The sequence below is a fragment of the Uloborus diversus genome, chromosome 9, assembly GCF_026930045.1.
Source record: "Uloborus diversus isolate 005 chromosome 9, Udiv.v.3.1, whole genome shotgun sequence".
NCBI lineage: Eukaryota > Metazoa > Arthropoda > Arachnida > Araneae > Uloboridae > Uloborus > Uloborus diversus.
The window spans coordinates 71,063,695-71,088,158 of NC_072739.1; the positions used below are offsets into that span (position 1 = coordinate 71,063,695).

At 38.3% G+C, this 24,464-nt stretch overlaps 1 protein-coding gene across 1 annotated transcript in view; it reads right to left on the reverse strand.

Moving 5' to 3' along the window:
* Positions 1-24,464, reverse strand: part of LOC129230310 (transcription factor Ovo-like 2) — a 114,627-nt gene that overhangs the window by 87,455 nt on the left and 2,708 nt on the right. The gene's annotated exons all lie outside the window — the stretch shown is intronic.

Consider the following 24,464-nt stretch of genomic DNA (forward strand, 5'->3'; position numbering starts at 1 on the left):
CGCTTTGCTGAACTGGAAAAGCAAATAAAAGAAATTGCAGGAATCCTCAAAAGGACTTCGGCTCCCAAGTACCAAAATGGACAATCACTTAATTGCTGGAAATGTGGCGGCGAGGGTCACTTACGAAGAAACTGTGAAGCTCGCCAAGAAACCAGAGGGAAGAGCACCTCTCCCTCGCAGGTCCAGGAAAACTAAGCCATGGCAATCTCGCGGGGCGGAGGTCGCCAAATTGGAATGAGCCCCATCTTAAAGTTTTCCAGATTTCATCGACGAGTGGCGGCAGTAATGGACTGTTTGTTTACGCATACGTAAACGGGTTTCCTTGCGAACTGATTATTGACACTGGAGCCAATGTTACAATCATTAGAACAGATGTGGCTCGTCAATTTGGACTCAACATTCTATGGACGCCGCCCTGCGTTACCCTCCAAACTGTGACAGGTGACAAGATCGAGATTGAAGGTAAAGTAAACTTAGAAATTGTGTTTGGAAATGCCACTTACCATCATACGGCATTCGTTGCTGCTATCACGGACCCCTTCATTCTCGGATTGGACTTTTTAAAGAAGTATGACTTCAACCTCGACTTCAAGACTAATGAGCTGCACTCGATGAGAGAAGACATAGCCGTTTTCCCCGCAGAAAGTGATGTAAAATCCGCTTATCAAATAATAGCCCAAACAGATTTATCGATTCCCTCAAAGTCAGAATCATTAATATCTGGCTCCATTGAAACAAGCAATAGTTTTCGATTTGGACTCATTGAATACCCCAACCTAAACAATAACCTAAAAGGAGTGCTGGTAGTATCTACGCTTGTGGACCTTTCTAAGGATATAATTCCTGTGAGAGTCGCCAACGTGAGTGAAAGGCCAAGGAATATCCGAAAAGGTGAAGTGTTGGCAACTTGTACTCCAGTAAACTGCATCATTAGAAGAATCAATTCCCCTGAGACTGTGTCTTCTCAGTCCTTGACATCGAAGTTAATTGGGAGTGCGCCGTTATCGAATGATCAAAGAACTGCTGCGGAACAATTGGTGGACGACTTCAAGCATCTGTTTTCATCTACATCGGAGGATGTGGGCCGGACGGATTTAACGCAGCATAGGATCTATACTGGAGAACACCCCCCTATTAAACAGCATCCAAGACGACTACCGTTTGCCACGAAGGAAGAGGTCGAGACCCTCCTGAAAGAGATGCAGGAGAATGATGTCATCGAACCCTCGTCCAGTCCTTGGGCCTCTCCCATCGTCTTGGTCCGAAAGAAAGATGGCTCCACCAGATTTTGTGTCGATTACCGGCGGCTGAATGAAATCACCAAGAAAGACAGTTACCCTCTTCCACGGATAGACGACACCTTGGACACTCTTTCCGGACACATGTGGTTTTCGACCCTGGACTTGAAGAGCGGCTACTGGCAGGTTGAGATACACCCTGATGACCGAGAGAAGACATCGTTTACAACGGGACAAGGCTTATGGCAGTTTAAAGTGATGCCCTTCGGCCTCTGCAATGCACCAGCTACGTTCGAGCGTCTTATGGAGACAGTGTTAAGAGGACTTTCCTACGAATCCTGTCTGGTCTACTTAGACGATATCATCATCGTGGGACGCAGTTTCGAAGAACATCTGGCAAATCTTAGGAAGGTGCTGCAAAAGCTTAAGGAAGCCAATCTGAAGTTAAGCCCGTCCAAATGTAATTTGTTCCGCCGGGAAGTGAACTACCTTGGTCACATCATCTCTTCTGAAGGTGTACAAACCGATCCAGAAAAGGTATCGGCGGTCAAGAGTTGGAGTCGTCCCGAAAACATCCATCAGCTGCGAAGTTTCCTGGGGCTCTGCACGTACTACAGGAAGTTTGTAAAGGGTTTTTCCAACATTGCACGACCTTTGCATAAGCTGACGGAGAGCAAGCAAAAGTTTGAATGGTCCAAAGAATGCGAAGATGCATTTCTACGACTGAAGGAGGCTTTAACATCAACGCCTATCCTCGCCTATCCTCAGCCTGAAAAATCCTTCATCCTGGACACTGATGCGAGCAACGAGGGCCTCGGAGCTGTTTTATCCCAAGAAATTGACGGAAATGAACATGTCATCGCTTACTGGAGCAAATGCTTATCAAAGTCGGAGCGAAATTACTGCGTCACCAGAAAGGAATTGCTGGCCATAGTGAAAGCTGTAGAACACTTCCATCATTACCTCTACGGCCGAAAATTTCTGCTTCGGACAGATCATGCCTCATTGACTTGGCTTTTGAACTTCAAAAATCCGGAAGGTCAGATAGCCAGATGGATACAGCGGCTCCAGGAATATGACATGGAGATCAAGCATCGAAAAGGGTTATCTCACTGTAATGCTGACGCTTTATCAAGGAGACCCTGTCCTGAGAACTGCCGCTATTGTTCCCGAATCGAGAAACAGTATGGAACGACTAGCCCTACCGCCTATCAGGTGACAGTGACTCCAATATCATCAGAACCTGATCCATGGAGACAAGGACCAAGTTCGAAAAGATCAACTTGAAGACCCCGACATAAAACCAATTTTGGAGTTCATGGAAAGTGACAGTCGGCGACCTAGCTGGCAGGACGTTTCCATCTTCAGTCCTGCAACAAAAAGATACTGGGCTTTATGGAACTCGCTCCTTTTACGGAACGGCGTGCTACACCGAAAATGGGAATCTGACGACGGCAAAACATCTAGGTGGCAGTTACTACTTCCCCGATCAAGGATTTCAGATGTTCTGAAAGAAATACACAGTAGTGCGACTGGAGGACATTTTGGTGTCTTGAAAACCCTCAATAAAGTTCGGGAGCGCTTCTTCTGGAGCAAGGCGAAGGATGACGTGGAGAAGTGGTGCCATTCTTGTGACGCCTGTGCTGCTCGTAAAGGACCGAAGAAGAGAAGCAGAGGGAAGCTACATCTGTACAACGTTGGAGCTCCTTTCGAACGAATTGGGATCGACATCCTGGGTCCTCTACCAAGAACTGCTGATGGGAACAAATACATTCTTGTTTCCATCGACTACTTCACCAAATGGCCGGAAGCATATCCCATTCTAGATCAAGAGGCTACCACCGTAGCAGAGACTCTAGTCCAACATTGGATCTCGAGATATGGAACACCTTTGCAGATTCATTCCGATCAAGGGAGGAATTTCATCTCTGCTGTGTTTAAGGGCCTATGTCAAATTTTCGGAATTGAGAAAACTAGGACAACACCACTACACCCACAATCGGACGGCATGGTGGAGAGATTTAACCGCACAATCCTGAATAATCTCTCACTTATGGTCTCCAGAAATCAACAGGATTGGGACAAGAAGCTACCTTTGTTCCTGCTGGCCTACCGCAGTGCTGTCCACGAGACTACCGGATATGCCCCATCTCAGATGCTCTTCGGACGAGAGCTAAGGCTACCTTGTGATCTCGTCTTCGGTCGTCCTCCGGATGCGCCTGCATCGCCTGAGGAGTACATCCAGGATCTCCAGGCCCGGTTGGAAGACGTTCATAACTTCGCACGAGAGCGAATCAACATCGCGGCGGAGAAGATGAAGACCCGATACGACACAAGGTCTACTGGACATGAATTCAACGAAGGCGACAAGGTTTGGTTATGGAATCCCATCCGACGGAAAGGTCTGTCACCCAAATTCGCATTGGGATGGACCCTACAAAGTCCTTAACCGACTAAATGACGTCGTAGTGAGGATCCAAAAATCACCTAATGCAAAACCTAGGGTTGTACATTATGATCGGTTAGCCCCATACTATGGCCATAGTTCATGAGTATTACGTAAACAACCATGGTTGATAACATTAAAGTTGTAGATAATTTTTCCTTTTAATGTTTAGTAATATTTCTTGTTATTATTGTGTTTTCTGTATCTGTTAGTTATTAATTAATGTGAATATTTGTAAACTTGTGATAGAAGTTCGACACCCTTTCTGGGGATTGTACTGCCCGGGACTTGCAGTCCTTAGGAAGGGGGCAATGTTGCAAATCCTGTAAAAAGTAATAATTGTAGTAACGTAACCTGTAAATAGTTTCCCGTAATGAATATACAACCCCTTTTCATTCCGCTAAAGTATACGACCCCTATTTCCTTTTCTTTTCATTGATAAAATTTGATAACGGTCAACGCATTTCGAGGAGCGTGTGGAATATTTGAGAAATTTCTTTTCGGTGTCTATATAAGCCGTTAGCGATGGATAAACACGGGAGTTTCGATTCAGATTTCGAACTGAGTGCATTTCTGCTCTGTTTATTGCGAGGCATTTCGCTGTGTTGTTTTCGTATTTGGAAGTAAATACGTGTGTAAACGTTGAGTTTACGGTGTTGTGTGATAATTGCTTAATTGCTGATGAATAATTTAGCAGTTGTTGACGATATTTCCTGTACATAGTGTAAATAAATTTCCTGTGTTTTTATCAAGAACTGTGTCATCCTTTCAAGAAAGTGGAAGTCGCACCGAATCCGTTACAATATTTAAAAATTGGAATATTAAATAAAGAACTTTATATTTTAGTGCCTAAATAAATTTATTTATTAGTAAATAAAATATTAAGATAATTGATTCAACTATTAAAGTAGCCAAATATATTTAATTTACTGCTTTGCTACGCAGTAATAAATACATTAGTAACACTTATAATAAAAAATTACCATGCGGCGCAGCGTTGAGAAAATAAATCATCCATGTGCCGCGAGAATTAAATATCGTTTAAGAGAAAGCAAAATTCTTAGGTGTGAAAATACACCGATCACAGCAACACCACGTGACCATGACGTATGAAATTTAACGTTTCTTGGATTTTTCCGGGACCCCTTATCAGATCCAGACCAAATTACAATGGAACCATCTGGGAAGTATACCCTTCCAAACAAAAACAAAAAAAAAATTCAAATCGGTCCAGTAGTGTTGGAATAATTCGAAAATACACATAAAAAGCCGCAATACGAAATCATAACCTCCTTTTTTGAAGTCGGTTAAAAATGAAATGGACGCATCCACTTGGCGGCCTTTCAGAAGGGTTGGGTGGCCGTTGCTAGGGGTGTTTTTAACATTAAGTTTATGGACTAAAAATCCGTGCCGCCAAAAAGTGGCCGTTAAGAGGGGTGGCTGCTTAAGACAGGTGGCCACTCGGAGAGGTTTCATTGTATTATTAATTCAGTGAGTAATGGCTTCTAGTGAACTCTTTGAGTCTGTATATCACCCTCTTCTTGCGGATGGATTGGGCAATTGATTGTAGAGATCTAAATATTGCTTTTATTTCTGGAGGTAAAAAATGAGCAAGATGGATTTAGTTTTTCCGCGGTAACTTGACTATTAATTATTGTAGCAAAGCTGACGTGATCATTTGCTTTTGATCCGTCAGTGAAATTGTCATGATAATCAGAATATTTGCTTTTTGTATCATAAAATATTTGTTGGTAAGCTGTATTGGAGGTAGTCTCTTTAGAGAATTTACTGAGGTCATTAATGGTAGATATAATTACTTCACACTATGACGCTATTGCTTCTATTATTTTGACAGTACTGAAATCTGACAGCTGCAAGTCTGAGAGTTCCCGACGCATTCGGATCCCAAATGTTGGAATTCCCGATGGATTAAAGGAATAAGACAACATTGGATAGATTAAAAATATGAAGGTGTAAAGGGTGATCAGTATGAGGTTTTATTTTGAAGTAGAAGTTCAAGGAATGTTTGAAGCGTCTATTGTTTAAAGGTGGTTCATTGAGCAAGAATATGGAGACTGTTGATAGGTTTTCTTCGGAAGGCGCCTGTACAGATGCGCAGTGCCTGATTATGTACTGGATCGAGAGCTTTTAGATAGCTTTGCGCTGCTGACCCATAAATTTGGCATCCATAATCAAGTTTTGAGCGTATCAGCGCCTTGTATATTCTTAACAGAGACTCTTTATCAGCACCCCCAAGAAGTGTTCGCTACGCCTTTAAGGATATTTAATGTTAATGAACATTTCAGTTTTAACTCTTGTATATGCGGTACAAATTTAAGTTAATTATCAAGTGTGAGATCAAGGAATTTTCCTTGATCTTTTACAGCAATTAGTTGATTGTTAAGGAGAAGACTTGGATCAGGGTGAAGCTCTGTTTTACGACAGAAGTGGATATAGTTTTTTGAGCAGAGAAAGTGCAGCCATTTTCCTTAGCTTTATTGTGATTCTTTAATTATAGCTACTTGAAGTTGTCTCTCAATGATACTCATGCTCGATGACGATAAAGAATTTTGAAAATCATCAACGAACATGTTCCCTTCAACAGCGGTGGGTAGTTGTTCAGTTAAGCTGTTGATTGCTATTAAGAGTAAAGTAAGGCTTAGTACACTTCTCTGGGGAACTCCTTCTTGAATGAAGGTATCTGACAGAATGAATTTCATACGCACGCGAACATACTCTTAGAAAATTAGAGAGAAAGATGGGAAGGTTGCCAGGCAACCCATACTCGTGCAGGGTTTTGAGGATCCCATACCTACAGGTAGGGTCATATGCTTTTTCAATGTCGAAAACTACGCTCACAAGGTGTTTTCGTTTGAGAAATGCTTCCCTTATAGATAGTTCAAGAAGCAGCAGGTTGTCGATTGTGCATCTGCCGCGCCTGAATCCACTTTATATGACGATAGCAGATGGTGTGACTCCAGAATGTGCATGAGTCTGACGTTGACTATTCCCTCCATTACTTTACATAGGCAACTTGTGAGAGCTACAGGTCTATAGCTCTCGGGTTTATCAGATTGTTTGTCTGGTTTAAGGATCGGAATTACTATTGGATACAGGTTTTTGAGAATCTGTGTTCCGAAAAAATTCCATTGAAAAGCCACAGAATATTTTTTAATGAAGACTTGCTTAAATTTTTTAACATACTATTGTGTATTTTGTCTGGCCCTGGTGATGTGTTTTTTTTTTATTTTCTTAAAGCAGAATTTAATTCGTAGACAGTAAATTTTGCGTAGTATTAATTAGAAATGTTAGAATTAAAAATCTAGATCACTTTGTTCCTTATGTGATTTTATATTTAAAAATTTTGAGAAATAGTTACTTGCACTTCTGCCAAATCAGTCCCCATGCAGTCAGCCACCTCTTTGTGGTCGGATAAAATTTGGCCATTTTACTCTAAAATAGGAGCACACGATATATTGTAGTTAAAAGCGATTTTTTTATTGACTGACATAAGCCTGCCACGAGTCCCGCTGGCTTTCTCGTCGAATCTTCCGAGCTTCAGCACGAGCTCGTTTAAGTGCAACAAGATTTTGTGTGGTTGGATAACGACGAAATATATCCCATGCGGTTTTTTTTTTTTTTTTCTGCGTCTAATGAACATCCTGGCAATTAAAGTTCCACGAAGGCTTAGGATATTTGATCTTGCCTTTAGTGGTTCTTCGTATAGCAACATTCGCTGCTCTCAAGATAATGTCGGTTATTCGCTTTGCCGCTACATCCATGTCAGTATCAATCAAATCTTCCGATGTTATTTCTGCAATTGGGTAAATGCTGCCCAGTCATCTCGATCAATGCGAAGTCGGGCTTGCTGTTGATAACTGCAGCGTCCAGTAAAGGTAATGCGGATTGGAAACTATCCACTGGTGTATAGACGACCCTAAACCTGGAAATTCCAATGTGACAGAAAAGACGTTGAGCATATTGCAAGATCGATGGTACGGTAAGTTTGTGTGGGAAGATGAAAATAAGTATTTTCATCGTCGTTAAGAACACATAGATCGTTTTCTTGAATTGTAAACAGCGAGTGAAGGTGAACGCGCTCAGCTACTGCCTGCAGGGACGTGTTGATATTGAGCTGGCTAGATGCGTAATCATTAGAAATTAGCAATGCCACTCCTCCACAACGATGGTCACCTGCCAAGCAGTCCTTGCGGTATATGTCAAAACCTTTCAACCTCGGTTTATCAACGGGCGACAAGAATGTTTCCTACAGGCAGGTTGGTTGGTTTACTTATTTTTAATGGCGCAAGAGCCCTTGAGGGCTATACTGCGCCAAACAATTTTTTAGTTTAAAATTTATACTGTAGTACCTCCTGTAAGGGACACCTCTATTTAAGGGACACTTTTGCTGGTCCCAGTCCCTTTGAATAGAGACTCCAATGTATTTACCTCTCATAAAGGGACACTCTATTTAAGGGACACTCAAAGAATAGAAAAAACAAAAAATAATGCATAAATGGATAAAAAATATTGAATTTTCTAGAATCCAAGTTCCACTTTTTCTGAACAAACTAACTGGGGAATAATGGTATAGGTTTCAAAACATGAACAAAGAAACTGTACTATTATCACACTAAAATGTTAGCTGAAAACTACTCCCAAATGCTTTCCCCATTCATGTGGGTTCAGCACTGACAACTTGAGCACCGCCCTTGACATTTTCTATTCAAAACATGAAAGTGCATACTATTGCTCTAAAAGGGGCAGGGGGTGAAATTATCTGCAAGGTGTTTCTTACAAAGTGTGGATCTGGATTACTTCTGGTTGATATTGCTTTTGTTCTCACCCTCATTCATACTCATCTTTTAAATTCTTATCTCCAGTTTTGAGAATGCCTTTGAAAAAGCTCCACAGGTGTCTTAGAATGTACACTGGTGTATTCAACTCTAAGCAGATTTCACTAGCAAGTCAGGGGGGGGGGTGTTGTTCAGAAGAGTTTGATAAGGTTTCTTCTGAGAAGGAAAAGGCTGTATGCATAGAATGTTGCTTACTAACAATCAAGAATGGAGAAGGCAGGGATTATCTTGACTGATTGGCCCAGTCACTATTCTAAAAGGCTAAAATTTAGATTCGTTAGGAAAAAGGAGATTTTTTGCTTTTAATCTACTTGTCAGGTAGGTCATATAGAGCTCTGTTGCTGAGAGGAATTTGTTTAGTTTTCAAGCTTTAATTCTATCCCTGGCTTCTAAAAAAAAAGGTTAACTTTGAAAGAAAAGATTGAAGTAATAAATGTGGCCGAAAATGAAAAACTAAGCTTAAGGGATTTAGGTGAGAAATTTAAAAGAAGTAAAAACGAAGTAAGCAATGTGCTAAAGGAAAAAGAAGAAATAAAAAGATTGTGGATTACAAATTTAAATGAAAATTCTAAAACTGTTTAGTTTAGGAAAACTGAAGGAGAAGATATTGATCAAATAGTTTTCAAATGGTTTTTGGCTATTAGAGGAAAGAACATTCCAGATGGCTATTATTATTGCAGTGAGTGATGACTTCCACTGAACTCTTTGAGTCAGTGTATATCACCCACTTTTTGTAAACGGATTGGGATATTGATTGTAGAGATGAAAATATAGCTTTTATTTCTAAAGTAAATACCGAATAAGATGTGTTTAATTTTTCTGCCGTAACTTGGTCATTTATTATTGTGGAAAAGCCGACGTGATCGTTTGTTTTTGATCCGTTAGTGAAAATGTCTTTATAACCAGAATATTTGCTTCTGATCTCATGAAAGACTCGTTGATAAACTGTATCTGCAGTAGTTTGTTTGGGGAATATTGATAAGTCATTGATTGTAGAAGGTATTACGTCGCACCATGGTTCAATTAGTTTTGTTGTGGTGACAGTTTTAAAATCTGATAGCTGCAGGTCTAAAAGTACCCGACGCATTCGGATCCCAAATGTTGGGGTCATCGAAGGACGGTGTAGAAATAAAGAAGCATTAGATGGATTAAAAATATGGACATGTAGTGGGTGATTGGTGCAAGGTTTTGTTTTGAAGTAAAAATTTAAAGAAAGTTTGAGGCGTCTATTGTTTAGAGATTGTTCGTGTGCAAGGATGTGAAGACTGTTGATAGGCGAAGTTCGAAATGCTCCGGTGCAGATGCGCAGTGCCTGATTATGTATTGGATCCAAAGCTTTCAGATAGGTTTTTGCAGCGGAGCCATAAATTTGGCATCCATAATCAAGCTTGGAGCGTATCAGAGCCCTTTATATTCTTAAGAGAGACTCTGTATCAGCACCCCAAGAAGTGTTCGCTAAGACTTTAAGAATATTTAATTTTAATGAACATTTCTTTTTTAACTCTTGTATATACGGTATAAATTTAAGTTGATTATTAAGAGTGAGACCAAGGAATTTTCCTTGATTTTTACAGCTATTGGTTGATTATTGAGGAGAAGATTTGGATTCGGATGAAGGCTTCTTTTACGGCGGAAATGAATACAGAATGTTTTTTGAGCAGAGAAAGTGAAGCCATTTTCTTCCGCCATTTGGGTTACTTTATTGATTGCAATTTGAAGTTGTCTTTCAATGATACTCATGCTCGCTGATGAGAAAGAAATTTGAAAATCATCCACGAACATGGTACCTTTTACAGCAGGAGGCAATTGGTCAATTAAGCTATTGATTGCTATTATGAATAGAGTTACGCTAAGTACACTTCCCTGGGGTACTACTTCTTCTTGAATGAAGGTATCCGACAGAACAGACTTGACACGTACACGAAAAGAACGATGTTTCAGAAAATTGGAGAGAAAGATGGGTAAATTACCTCGCAACCCATACTCGGCTGGGTTTTGAGGATCCCATACCTCCAGCTACGGTCGTATGCTTTTTCAATATCGAAAAATACGCTCACAAGATGTTTTCGTTTAAGAAATGCTTCTCTTACTGATGTTTCGAGAAGCATTAGGTTGTCTATTGTGCATCTACCACGCCTAAATGCAGTTGATATGAGGATATGAGATGGTGTGACTCCAGAATGTGCATCAGTCTGGCGCTTACCATCCGTTCCATGACTTTACATAAGCAACTAGTGAGAGCTATAGGTCTATAGCTCTCAGGTTTATCAGAAGGTTTATTTGGTTTAAGGATAGGAATAACTACTGCTTGACTCCAGGATTTTGGGAATCTATGTTCAGAATAATTCCTATTAAAAAGCTGCAGAATATTTTCTAACGAAGACCTGCTAAGATTTTTTAACATGCTATTGTGTATTTCGTCAGGGCCAGGTGATGTGTTTTTTGATTTTTGTAAAGCAATATTTAGTTCATGAAAGGTAAATTTTGTGTTGTATTAATGAATAATGTTTGAATTAAAATCAAGAACTCTTTGTTCCTTGCGTGATTTGATAGTTAAAAATTAGTTATTTGCATTGGAGACTTCTGCCAAAAGTGTCGCCAGGCAGTCAGCCACCTCTTTGTGATCCGATAAAAGTTGACCATTTTTCTCCAGAATGGGTGCACAGGATGCATTGTAGTTTCCAGCGATCTTTTTTATTTTACCCCATACTGTCTTTGATGGGGTGGACGTCGTGATTGTGCTGACATAGGCCTGCCACGATCGACGAAATATGTTCCATGCTTTTTTTTGTTTCTTTTGAGCTTCCTGGCAAGCATAGTTCCACCAAGGTTTAGGAAATTTGATCCTACCTTTAGTGGTTCTTGGAATAGCAACGTTTGCTGCCGTCAAGATAATGTCGGTTACTCGGCTTACCGCTACATCTAAATCAATATTAGTCACGTCTTCCGATGTTATTTCTGCCAACTGGGTAAATGCTGCCCAATCAGCTCGATCAATGCGAAGTCGGGCTTGCTGATGCTGCTGATGGCCGCAGCGTACAGTAGAGGTTATCCTGATTTGAAAGTGGCCACTGGTGTAGAGACCACCCTCCACCTGAAAATCCCAACGTGGCAGAAAAGAAGGCGAGCATATTACGAGATCGATGGCATGGTAAGATTGGGTAGGAAGGTGAAAATAAGTGTTTTCACCGTTATTAAGAATGCAAACATCATTGTCTTCAATAAAAGTTTCTATTGTTAAACCTCTACTGTTGGAGTCTGGACTCCCTCAGAGAGGATTATGGCCATTAAAATCCCCCAAGATGACAAATGGGGGAAGAAGTTGATCAACTAGTGTCTGCAACTCCACGCTTCTCGAGTCATAAAAAGATGGGATATATACAGAACAAACTGTGAACAGTGAGTGAAGGTGAACTCGCGCAGCTACTGCTTGCAGGGATGTGTTGATATTGAGCTGGCTGGATGCATAATCGTTACAGATTACCAATGCCACTCCTCCACAACGACGGGGTCTCCTGACAAGCAGTCCTTGCTGTATATGTCAAAACCTTTCAACCTCGGTCGATCAACAGGGGACAGAAATGTTTCTTGCAGACAGAATATGGCCGGTTGGTGATATTCAACAAGATCTTTAATGTCCGTGACATAAAGCGAGTAACCTTTCAACCTCGGTTTATATACGGTCGATAGGAATGTTTCCTGCAGACAAAATATGGCCGGTTGATGTTATTCGACAAGATCTTTGACATCCGTGACGTAACGCGAGCAACTCTGACAATTCCAAGAACGAATACTCAGGGCCATGGAGAAAAAAAGCAAGGAGGAACGACCGGAAGAAGGGAGAGCGGCTCGTAAAGGAGGATGGTCCGTCCACCCTTCATTGTCGGATGGCGGAAGATCTTCAAATTCACCATCCTCATCTTCCTCTTCGGGAGGAATGTGTTATGAGTTAGTCAATTTAGCTTTCTTGTTAATAAAGTAAAAAGTCCTCTTTTTTAAAATTATGATATTTTTGGGGCCTTGTTTAATGGCCACCCCAATTTTCGGGCGCGTTTGCATAATTTTTTTTCAACGATTTTTTTTGAATTATGTGCGATAGGTTTGTTTTCATTTACAGTACCCGCTACAGTATTTGTTTTTTGTGCTTGTTGTTGATAAGTTTTCTTCTGAGACGAGTTGGGGCTATTGATTTGTTTTCGGTGTGTTTACAGGTTTAATATTAGTTAAAGTTTTAGTTTGGGTGTCTGTTTGTGCGCTTGCAGACTTAAATACCCTTTTAATGGATGCTGCAGATGAAAAACCTGTTGGTGTGCGTGTTTCAACCAATTTCCTTGCATCTGGATATGATATTTTTTGTATTATTTTCATTACTTGAATTTCCTTTTCTGTGAGCCATTTTGAGCACGATCTAGAGTATGAAGGATGATCCTCCTTGCTGTTTACGCATTTGAAGGTCGTAGTACATGCATTATTATCATGACCGGGTTCTGCACACGTGGCATATTTGTCAGTAACACGGCATGAAAACTTCGAATGTCCAAACCGCTGGCATTTAAAACATAGGAGCGGATTGGGAATATAGGGGAGAACTGAAAATGAGAGATAGCCAGCTTTTACACGTGAAGGGAGGACAGGAGTACTAAATATCAAAATGGCATGTTTAGCATTCACCATTTCGCTGTTACGTTTCATGGTGATCCTTTTCACTCCACTTACTTTTTGGTCTTTCATTTCCTCCAAGATTTCTTCTTTAGGAGTAAAGCAGAGGTTAGGTTCGGAAATGATTCCCCGTGAAAAAGTATGAGTGTTATGTTCTGAAATAGGACCAAGGTATGAACCAATTTGTGTAATAGCCATTATAGTTTTAATTTGTTTTGTATCTTTAATTTCTACTAAAAGTAATAAGTTCCGTAATTTTTTAACAGACTGGTATTCCCCTATTAAATGAGTAAGTGCTTTATTTATTAAAAAGGAGAAACTTTACTTAAATTGAGCTTCGGGTCATTGCGCTTAGTTATAAAAAAACGTAGCAGTGCTCGACAAAACGTTATTTATGTTTGTTACATAAATGAACCAGAGTACTGGGGGAATATGGGGTCTAGCTCCTGTGTAGCCCCCCCCCCTACACATAGGTAAGGCTGCGTACGACAGGGTTCGCCTGCTATCCCTGAAGCCTCCCGTTTGAGGCACCGACTACCCCCGGTACCACGCAGCCATAGGCACGGTTGACACACATTGGCTTAGGGGTTTTCGTCCGCATTTGGTAAGTGTGATGAGGGAAGGAAGGGAATAAAAGTCCCTTCCCGCCGATATTCTGTTTGAGCAACTGGGGGTTCACTACTCCGCCCAAGAGCTCGCCTCGAACTCATAACACCGCAACCCCCCCCCCCCCCCACATCACAACAAGGTAAACGGACACGGGGGGGGGGCAAACCGGACGGATCAGAGGCATCTGCCGAAGAAATCGTGTTCACATCCAACTTATTCCTCCATTCCCTTTCTCGAAAATCGACATTAGTTTGAATAATGGAAATATTTCCTCGGCGAGCAACACTTATCTTTATCGTGCATACATTGAAACCCTTCTAAGTTATGGAGAAGATGCCAAAAAAAAGTCAACTTACCTATGCATAAAAATAAAGACGGTAAGTCTTTTTTGGTTACTAATACTTTATTTTAGCGGTTTTTATTTTTTGCGATTATATTACATAGTTTCACACATTATCTTCAAACGTGTGTTATTTAAAATTGACATTAATGAAGCAGATAATATCCAAAAGGGATACACCAAAAAGGAATACGCAGTAAGTGCTACTGATAATAACAAATTGTTTTCTTTTAATTATTTTTGTTATAATGAAAAGATTACTTTTGTGGGTTACTGCTGAAATGTATGTTTCGTACAGTATAATTAAAAGGGCGATACAAAGTGAATGGGCAAGTGGATAGAAAGTGAATAACACATATTATCTTTTTATAAAGACATTAAAATATGTTATGATTTTTAAACGGCATTTTTAGGTAGTTCAGTACCAACACTATGAATTTCTTAAGAGTACTAAAAGATAATTGTCCCATTTTATTTCAGAAATCTTAATTTTTCAAAAACCCATTTTATTTAATCTATGAGAACCAGTGAGAGTCAAAAACAAGATTTATTAATATTATATTATTATTATTATTCACTCAGATATGGTGTAGATTGGTAAAGCAAGTATTATTACAAATGCATAACCTACAAAATGAAAAATGTGAAACTTTTACAAAGAAATTTGTAAGTTTTCAAAAAACATTTTGATGCATACATTTTTTTTCAATTTAGCACGTGACGTGAATCTTACGGAGATAATGCTGTAGCATATGTACAGCCTAAAAGAGAAAGTGACACTTGTACCGTGAAAGCAAGAGTGACAACAGAACGCAGCATCCATAAGGGTGCGTACAAGGTCACTCTTACATGCAACATAGTTAATGAAGAAATTTTGTTGGTGATGTGTGAAGACTGTGCTGCATCACAAAGTTAGTTTTAATATGTTCCTAGTTATTATTTAAAAATGGAAAACATGTTTTTTACTTCTTACAAAATTGTATGAAAATCACTTCCAGTCAAAAATAAAATGAAATGAAAGTTGTAAACACTTTTTAAAGAACATATCATCCAATATATATTATTTTAAAATTATTTAACTATAGCGTAGGGGGAACCTTGATGTAACATTTATCATAGTCATTCTTTGCAAAAGTTGAAACTGCTGTAAAAAAAATCATTTTTCCGTATTAGTTCTTCGATGCTGTCCCTTCTGAAAATGCTACTCCGAAAACCCATCATGTACCTCATGCGTCTCTAACACGGTCATCTAATTTTGAAGAAGAATTTTTTTAATTAACTCGATTTTTATTATCAAATTTATTTTCTGTAGTTATTTGAAATATCCTTGCTTTTACGCTAAATTGCTTTTCTTGTTCTCTAAAAATCAACTAAGTCATTAACAGCAATTTTGTTGATTTCCCACCCATCCCCCTTCTATACAATAGAAAATATTGTTTGGGGATATCAAAACTTCCTCATATTTCAGGATAGATTTGCTGTAATGTATTCTAATTTCCCCCTCTTGACCTTGACTCTTCTTTATGGAAAACAGAAAACTGATACAGTTTATGGCAGATTAACTGTCAGTGGTTTGAGAATTAATGGTGATTTGATGTTCGTCTCAGGTCGTTGAGGCGCCAAGATATAGATTGATGAGATCTTTGTCTTTGGAGGAAGAAAGAGTTTTTTTTTTTTTTTTCTTCTTCTTTAGGCAGATCAGAAGAAAGGGGTGAGTGACGGTAGGGTAACAAGCTGTGCTACTCGCGAGCTTACAGAAAAATCCACAAAATGTTTCCGAAAGATTGCGTTGTGTTAAAAAATGTATAAAGTGTGATGTGATCATAGTAAAGTTAGTTTTTCTGTGATTTTCGTGTGTTTCCTTGTTCAGCCATAGAGGTGAAAAACCTATGTCCTTCACCAAGATACCTCAGCTAAAATAAATGGTGGCAAAGCGGTTGGATGAAGGATCTAACTTAAGATTCTCGAATCCAGAAGACGTCTCCTTGACATGGATTAATAAGAACTGTTTGATGAAACAAGTTTGTGGCAGTTGCGTACGCTTGTTTCAATTTTGAATGGGTTCTGATAATTGAGCCTGAGTGTTGTAGAGCTGTTTTGCACTTGTTCTGGATCTTAAAAAGCTTCCGTATTGCAAGAAGTGCTCCTGAGCTTTTCCATAACTGTTTCTCAACTGTTCGCGATGAACTGTTTGGCTTCTGGAACGTAGCCTCAGGAAATTCCGAGCTTCAAAAACTGTTCGCATGGTTTTCATGAACTCTGACTGTTTCTGAAAATAGAAACTTTTCGCGAGGTGCTAAGGGAGAAGAGAAATTAATTCCAAGAAATTAAAGAACCTGTGGGTAAGTCCCTTTTTATTATACGCGTCCTTTATGAGAGGTTAGCGTTGTTTGCATGTATATTGCGCTGAAATTGATCTGGTTTTAAAAAGAAATTTTCGCGTTCAAGGTTCATAGAAAAATAATTGTGTTCCGTGAATATTTTGTTCAAAGGTTGAAATTCTTTTAATCATTGACGAATTTATTTACTATGCTTAGTGAATTTTGTTCGAGATAAATTAATTTAAATTACTGAAAGTGTTCTAAGAAGTAATTCATATGATAAATATTTGTATTGAATTGTTTACATGAGGTACATTTAGAACTTTAAAAAAAAACTTGATTTTTACAATTGTGTAAAATCTTCACTATTTCTTGTTGTTGCAGGAGGTTCCTGAAAAACAGTTTTATAAGTGTTGTCTGCTGACCCCTTTTCAGGAGCAGAGACAGTTTCTGTGAGGGTTGGCTGCGTCCGGATATCCCGGGACGAGTCAACTTTTTGTTTTGGGCGGTTTACATCGCCAGGTTTTTGTTTATTTTTGTGTTTACCCGTGTTGAGGGAAACGGAGGGTAAGTAAACGGTCACCGCCCGAATTGACCTCTCTACAGGCGGAAGCCAGAATTCAACGTGGTTTGCCAAGCCACGAGGGACCGTTTGTAGCAACCTATAACCCCGGTTGCCATATGGTAAGCCATATTTCATCGCCACGGTTCCACACCTTAGATTTGGGTTGCCTTTTTTGGTTGGTCGAGAACCTTTCGGCTCTACTGATCAGCACCAGTTATGCCATGGAGCTTTTGGCACCCTCCTCTTTTCTCATCCGGACTTGGGACCGGCAATGGCGGAGTTCCTTCAACTGATAGATGAAGCACGATTCCAGAATCAGCCCAATGGTCGAAGCCATGGCAGCTAGCCAACTACTGGAGCCTATACAGGAAGAGACATCTTTGTTGTGGAAGCGGGAGAAAGTGAGAGAGAGATCGATGGACGGATGTCCACTGCTTAAATACCTCCTCAATGACGTTCCACCCAATTTACATGTTCACACCTGACAGTTCGATGAAATTCTCCAAAGAAACTCAAAAAAAAAAAAAAAATATATATATTATTGGCAACACTTAATTTTGTTGAAACCGTTACTTTGACGAAAAAAATTCTTTTCACTTGGAGTTTTAACTGAACCGTTAATCGTGCACCATGCGGTTTGTTTACATTTTCCACCACGCATGCTGGTATGAACGAAAGTTTCGATACTGCATTTAACTAGTGTATCGTCAAGATATGGAGAGCCCCCTCACATAGAAATCGGTAAGTATAATTAATATCATTTCCCCAGCACCGAAAAGTCAAGAAAAATTAATAAAAATTTCTAATATTTTGACAAGTACCCCCTTATTGGGGCATTCCGGTGACAAGGGATGCAGCATGTTAGTTAAAATAATCAAGAACTCATACCTGAGATTTGTATAAAAGGCTTACCACACCACAACAGCAGACACATGCAACCATCATGAGAGCCAGAGCAGAACTAGTTTTATTGAATGTAAAACATAAATACAGTGCAGCAGTGCTGCCATCTAGTGATAGTAAGAGTATTTAAAAATAACATTTCAACATTCCCACTTGATTTTTAAATTGGAAACACATACATTAACACAATAAAGTCAAAAAGTCTTAGCTTTAGTCTAATCGAATTAGCACAGAATTCGTGTTTTTATTTGTTTACACTTTTGGTGAGAAAGTCAGCGCACATCTTATCTGCTTGAATTTTCTCAACTGATCTTTTCCGAAGTGCGACAGCTTCGCGAACGAAGTGATGCGGTATGTCAATATGTTTAGATCGTGCATGGTACATATTGTTCTTGGTTAGATGAATTGCACTCTCGTTGTCTGAAAATATTGTAATGGGTGCATCAGACATCCCTAATTCGCGCACTATTTTTCTTTGCCAAATTCCTTCCTTAGCTGCTGTCATATACCCATCTATTTCCTAACTCGATTTTATTTTTGGGGGGTGTACCAATGACTAGACCTTTCTTTGGTGGATTACGTTCATTTCATCAGTCATCGCTTGTTGCCAGTTCTTCCTCTCAGGATTCCTAAAACTTTGCTTGTAATTATTTGGAATGAAAATTTCTGAAATATTTGCTTCAAAAAAATTGTTTCCTCATCCCCCCTTTCTAAATTCAAATTGACAACTGGACCCGATTCATTATTTTTGGTGGAAAAATCGAAAACATCTTGATCAAATTCTATATTATGGAAATTGCAGTAATTTTTTACATCATTTTTAGACCTTAATTGGACATTCTCGCCCTCAATCAGATAGTAAATCTCCAAGCGAGTATCATTTTTTCAATGGACTGCTTCCCTCACCCATGGAATTTCTTTACAAGATGTCAAAGATTTTGTGGGGGTAGATTTAGTCTCTTTCTCCTCCTCGAACGAGACCGTAATTGCAGTCTTTTTCCGCGCGTTGAGTGCTGCCATCTAGTGATACGTTAACAAGTTAACTTCTACTTTGTTACAGTTGACGGCGAAATTAACAAAAAAAAAATTGACCGAAATTTTGCTATAACTGTTTTTTGAATACGAAAATGGTCAATGAAGGAATGTTGCGTAGATCTTGAATTGTTGTTAAATGCTGTCTACTAAGCTCCGTAGTATTGTGTGAAAAAAGGTTGTTCATAACTTGGGACCGATCGATGCCCAAAGAAAGTTCTCTTGCAATGGAAAATCTGTCGTTTTTTGAAATTCTCAAAAATGCAAGTCTATTTTCATGTTTATAATGCATCTTATAGAATGTGACATGAACATTCGGATGACTCTTGATAAATCTTCGCTTTAATTAAAGCGGGACATTTCTTGCCAATACTTAATAATATATAATTTATATTTTCGTTGTGTACGTCTTTTATCATTTCGGTGCATCAAACGAAAGAAAGATAGTTTAGATATTTTGAATTTACTTTTGTTAAAAGTTGCCAAGGTTATCTTTCTTTTCTAAAAATTTGTTTTGGTGAAACCCACCATACAAAATAAATAAATGCTAACAAAATAACTTCATACTTAAGCTCGAAAGTGTTCGCAACTTTTTAAGTATGCAGTCACTTTAATTTCATTATGCAGGGGTGCCCCCTCTAAGGGCAAGGGCGCACCCCTTTCAATATCGAGGAGCCCCCCCCCAAAATGAGAAAAATACTGCTAAAAACATTCTTCCCCCCCCCAAAAAAAATTTTTTTTTCAATGGTACAGTCTGCCAGTTTGCGCCATGATCCCCCCCCCCCCAGGTTGGGCACCCTTGATTAGTGAATAAAAAATGAAAAATTAAAATATTACTAATGTACAATTATAGTAATACATATTTACAAATTTGTTTAAATAGGAAATTAATGCCCCAAAATGTTTTCAAGCAAAAAATAAAACATATTTTTTAACAATAAGTTAGCTATATTATGATTTATATTGCAGTTATTCAGTTTTGCTCCTTTTTTTCACATCAAACATAAAGCACAAGTTAATTTTGAATAGCTTATTAAAGAACATTGTTGCTAGAAATTTAAAAAGGATATACACAAAAAATCAAACTACTTTCTGCAGCAAAAGCGTTAATAAAAACAAATAGAACTTGTATGTATTTAAACAAAATATTCAAGCATTTTGAATAAACAAGACTCATTCTTCACAACATTCTCAGGAAAAAAAATAATAATAAGTTTTATAATTTTACAAATGAGAAATAATTTGTATCAGTACAAGGTGATACAGTACATGCAAATTATTTTATTGAAAAACTACTTTACAAAGTATATATCTCGATGTGTGAATACAACAAAAATGAAACAGTTTTTTAAACGTAAAATTTGAAGAATTATAGATTAACGCATACGGAAGAAATGAACTTTACTTAGAAATAGATGACTGAAATTTATACATTAAAATGATTTTTTTTAAGCATTTAATACAAATAGCTAAAACCTCTTTTAAAATAAATAATTAGCACATTTACATTATTCTCTAACTTGTTGAAAACATTTTTGTTTTTAGCTTGATAGCACATTTGGTTGCCTTGTGTAATTCACAAGTAAAAAAAGTGAATATGCAAAGCTAAAATATAAAAACTGTTTGCAGTATAAGGGAGACAGACTTCTCTTGGAACTAACATTTCATGAACAATTAATATTATGCCGCACTTGCACATATATACTTATTTGAAGCAGTAGCGGCGATTCGGGGGGACCCCCTCCCCTTGCGCCCACTTTTTATGAGAAATTTATTTTCTTTTCCTATTAAAGAACCAAAACTAGAAATTGCAAAAAAGCAGAAGCGTCAAAATTTTCCGATCATTATTACTTTGTACTTCGGGATAAATAATGTAAGTGTAATTCATGTTTAAGTTTCTTCACGGGAAACTATTGTGTAGGGGAGACCGGGGCAAGATGACGAATGCCTTAATTTTTCCGTTTTAAACTAGGTAACTGCATCAACTGCATGCTACTGACTCTCGTATCCGCTGTTCGTTCAGCAATAGTATAGAGACGCTGAAATCGCCATATTTGTGTTAGTTCTGAAGCTCTGATTGTTTACCGTTGCCACGATATAACTTTTATGCATGAGTAAATAAGCTCTTCTGTATATACATATGATATTTCGTGTCTCTTGAGTATTTATGAGTAACTTAGTTTAAATATTACCTATTACCATTAATATATGTCAATTAATCGCGTTCTGTTATGGCAATGGAGAAGAATCAGTTCAAACAGGCAGTCTGGGGCAAGATGACGAGCCTGCCTATTGCCCGTGTTTCGGAATTTATTTAACTAACTATGTTGTCCACTTTATTAAATTCCTGTAAACGCTGTCTGTTTGTCCACGCGACCTTGCGCTTCTCCTCTGGGGCTAAAGGACGCATTGAATCAAGGTAGGTATCGTTCGAAAATGGGTGACCAAGGGCTATTTATAAACTAGTCGACCAAATGACTAATTGAATGAATTAAACCAAGCAAAGAATCTCCTGCTCTGCTGATTATTGACAATTGTAAATGTCACAAAGCTTTGCAGGCTATCTTATATCGCAGTGAAAAAACATTACCATGGTTGGGTTGCCATTTCACACATCCCATCGTCTCTAGCTCCTGATACGTCATTTTTCTGCCCATTAAAAACCTACTATAGCCAAGCATGTGACAACTTTATGGTCATTCATCAAGGACAAACTATCACAGAAAAAAAATATTGGTGAGCTTTTGAGCACCGCTTACTTCAAAGCAGCTATAGTTGGAAATGCCGATAAAGGGTTTAAAGAATGAGGTACCGAGTCTCATAATTTTCTTGTTTTTTAGCGGACTACGACGTTGTTGGCTCTGAAACTGAATAATAGTGCTAATCCTCAGAACTTGGGAGTATAAAACCTTCAGACGAAGCAGAAGTTATGGCAAATGCTGATTCCGATACACCAAAGAAGCATGTTAGTGTTTTTGATTTCAATGCATTGCCTAAAGCAACACAATGCGAGAAAACAAAAACTGAAGCTCAAACATTCTTACAAGCACACCCGTCAAAGAAATGTCAGAACAAGGAGCAAAGCAGAAAAAAAAAGAATTATTTTAAAACAACAGGGAAAATAAGCTCGTGAAGCTAAAAAAGGAGTAAAAAAAAATTACTCAGACTAAATTTCTGTAGGCCCAAGTCTATTAGTGCGGGCCCGTATTTATGCCAAGCAATGCAGTTGCAACAAATTCAAAGAATAGTGTTTTAAGATGCCTTGCTTGGAAAGTGGAATTTTGATAGCCTCCAACAGAAGAATGGATCCAGAGCTGTAAAAGCCAAGAGTGGTGGCATGAGGAATGTTCCAATCATGAAAATGGTATTTTTATTTGTGTCTATTTTTAGCTGCAGAACTTAACGCTTGAACATTACGCTACAACGCAATACGCTTAATTTGATACTTGGTAAGATGTTAAAACACAGTTATCATTTGTAAAACTAGGTAACATATTCAAAACATAAAATATGTTCAACCTTTTTCAACGTTGTCATCTTGCCCCTAGGTCAAAGTCATCTTGCCCCAGTATGGGGCAAGATGACGATTTGTTAAGGTTATGAAAAAATAAAAATATCCTTCGTTATTTTTATTTAAAAAATTAAATGGCAATATATTTAATACTACAAAGGACTACTTTAACAACTCATGTAAAATTAATTTTTCTATCCTTAAAAATAAATTAATAAACCACGAAAATTGTTAGGATAGTCATCTTGCCCCCGTCTCCCCTACATAATTCATCAAAGCCCTAAGAAAAAAGTGAGTTAAGTTGTTAGATTTTCATCAATTTCCACTTATCTGCTCTCAAAACAAGCCCAAGCAAAATTTTGTACTTTTTCTCTTTTTTCGCTGCCGGTTTTTTTTATTTATTTTTTTTTGCTCCACCCCCCCCCCCCCTTTTCCCCACTTATGAGCCCCAATCGCCGCCTCTGATTTGAAGCCACACCCCTTTTTTATAATGAAAATGAATTTGATGTAATGAAAGTTAAATAATTGATTTTCTTTTTGAAGTTCATTGTAGCCATGACATTTGAAACAAATGATAGAATCATCTATGATTGAAACTGAAAATATTTTAACAAATGTAGCCACTCGTATATCCAGGAACAAAGCATGACCTATCGCACTTTTTCTTTTTACTATTTGTAGCCATTTACAAACAATTTCAATTTAGTTTTTTCTATAAAACAAGTGTTACAAATCGTAATAGCACAGGAAGATACAGCATGCTTTCGCGAATCAAAATCAAAATATCAACACCGGCGGGAACTTGCGCGCCCTCTCGCGGTTTCCTCTTTTGAAGGACCATATTTTTAACATACCAACATTGGCCGATCGGAACACTACTCCTTCTAGGCACTGTAGTTGTATCTCTCGGCAATTCTGTTCATTTCTGAACTAAAAGTGTTTGTTCTCTGTATGTTAATACCCTGGTTCCTAAGACAACTTTCAAAACGAGATACATCGTCAATTAGACACAAAATATATTTTGAGCCCCCCAAAGATGGGGTGTTTACAGGTCCCATTAAATGCATATGAATTAGCCCCAATGAGGTACGAGATTGGATCCCCCGAACCGGTTTGAAAGAAAACCTGCGGATTATGACTAATTTGCAAGGCTCACAACTTGGAGCATTCTTATTCTTTATAGCAAGGAAATAAACTCGTGTTTCTGTTTTTACTATATCTTCATTATTTTCATGACAAAACCGCCTATGCCAAAATTCCAGATCCTAGGGATTCAACTTCTCCCCATTGACCTGATTAGTATTTTCAAAAATTTTACAATTTGATACTGAAGGCTTGAGTTCATTAAAAACATACGAAAAAGGTTTTACATAATATAAATTATCCTTTAAAAATGCATCAAAAGCCTTTCTCCCCCCTTTAAACACTGATAATTTACCATTTGAACAAGAAAAATTGAACCCATGTTTGTCTATGCAAGGACAAGACATTAGATTCCGTTTTAAACTAGGAGCATAAAATACATCGTTCAAGGTTATTTCATTCTTTAAACACTGATACTTTACTATTTGAACAAGAAAAATTGAACCCATGTTTGTCTATGCAAGGATCAGACATTGGATTCCGTCTTAAACCAGGAGCATAAAATACATCGTTCAAGGTTATTTCATTAATTTTTCCATTTACTTTAACATTAAAAGAGGCTTCACCAATTCGCTCTATTTCGCTCTGCACTCCGCCTACTACTACTTCCACTTGAACATCTCTTACTTCATTTAGTTCAAAGAACAACTTTTTGTTCCCACAAAAATGAGCAGTGGCTCCAGTATCTACCGCAAATTCCTCATTTTCATTGCTTTTACTGGTTTATAAAACCTCATGGTTTGTTTTAACAGTACAAAAAAAAAAAAATCTCATTTCTAACATTTTCATGTCCTGAACTAGCTTTATCATTTTCTTTCCTTGAAAAATTTCTACTTTAGTT